The sequence below is a fragment of the Gordionus sp. m RMFG-2023 genome, chromosome 4 (assembly GCF_954871325.1).
Source record: "Gordionus sp. m RMFG-2023 chromosome 4, tfGorSpeb1-WG-v2, whole genome shotgun sequence".
Lineage (NCBI taxonomy): Eukaryota > Metazoa > Nematomorpha > Gordioida > Chordodea > Parachordodidae > Gordionus > Gordionus sp. m RMFG-2023.
Window position 1 is genome coordinate 1,619,114 of NC_088778.1, and position 1,751 is coordinate 1,620,864.

Genomic DNA, 1,751 nt, shown 5'->3' on the forward strand with positions numbered 1-1,751 from the left:
TACCAACATGTAACAGAAAGCATCCTTGTAAAAATATAACAGATTTTATAAATAGTTAACAGAGATTTAGTATAACATTGTATCGGAGACCTTAATTCAAGTTAGAATGATTAGGGTCTTTCAAAGCAAAAGTTGATATAACATTTAAGCACTAAGTTTTATATATTTATGTGGTGATCTTTTTTTTTTATATATATTGAATTACTTCCCACTTTGTTGATAGTTCGGAATATGGCTAGAGGAAACAACTTTTTTATCTATACTTAATGGCATCTATGAATGCCTGCACTAGTCCTATATCACTAGGACTTTATTTGGTCCTTTTCGAATTTGTGCTGACCCAGGGATCTATCACTCTAATAGGGTATAGAAGGAATATATATTATCATTTCTCAAGAGCTTATTTAGAACGAAGACTTACATGTGTTTTTTTTAATGATATGGAAGTTGTATTATAAAACAACATATGCAATTTATACATTGGTAAAGCTGAACTTAAAATTATTTCTGATGAACGATGATTCTAATACCAGTTGTATCGCTAATTTTTTTTGTCCACTCGAAGTAGCTCGCTAGTATTAAAAAAAACGTTAATTATTATCTAAAATGAATTTTTAAAAAAAGAAAAATTCTATCTAAAATTAGAAAAAATAGTAAATTCAACATCTAAATTTTTAAAAGAGAAAATTATGTCTATCATTAGTGTTGTTAAACGGCTCGTTTTGAGCCTATTTTCAAAAACGGAAGACTCAATGCTTCATCCAGAAAAATAGTACCCAAGACTGAAGATTTTGCTCACGGAAGGAACAGAGGTCTAGACATATATTCTCGAAATCCGGAGGCTTAGGCAATATTTTTCCGGTTAAAATATTTAGTTATCCGTGTTTAAAATCGGCTCAAACCGAGCCGCTTAACGACACTACCTATAATTATCGAAAACTAGTAAATCCACATCGAAAATCAATTTTTAAAAAAGAAAAATTCCATCCCAAAATTAGATAAAAACGAATAAATCCACATCTAAAATAAAAAAAAAATTCAGGGGGTGTTTCTTCAAAGTTCTAAAGGCGCGCGAACACATCGGCAAAGAGAGGGTTAAAAAAAATTAAACATATAGTGGGTGGGCCAATGGGGTTTAAAATATTTTTTAAAACGATAGGCGATTGGGTGAATTTAAAATTGGCCTTTTAAACAAAAAAAAAAATAGACCAATCAAATCATTTTGAAAACGATAACGCTGGCGTTAGGGTTCAAAGACTTATCTATTTCAGACCTATAATCCGCATCCCCTCCCTGCGCTACTCTTTATAATAGATTAAATGAGGGTAAGGGAGTATAATATACTTTTAGAATACTACCTCAGGTTTTGGCGGTAAAATATCTAAAATTTTCTTAACCCCCATAAATAAGGCTTGCTTTCATTTATATCTACAACTTCAATATGTATAATGAACCAATAGGGAGCGCACACATTATCTAGAATGGAACAGATGTTTTTTAACCACATGAACATAAATCTTTTGGTTGGGGAAAAATTGAGATGGATAAGGCATTAGTGATCACCCAAAATCTACTTTTATCGTGTAAACAAATTTTAATATCTAATGAAGTAAATATTTTTAAAAATTAATCGATTGTTAAACGTTATTTTTATCCAAAAAATATTGTTTTTCTAAATGACAATCGAATTTGAAGAAGAAGAAAATAAAATGGAACTGAATTTAAATTCGATATATTAGCAGATACATCCA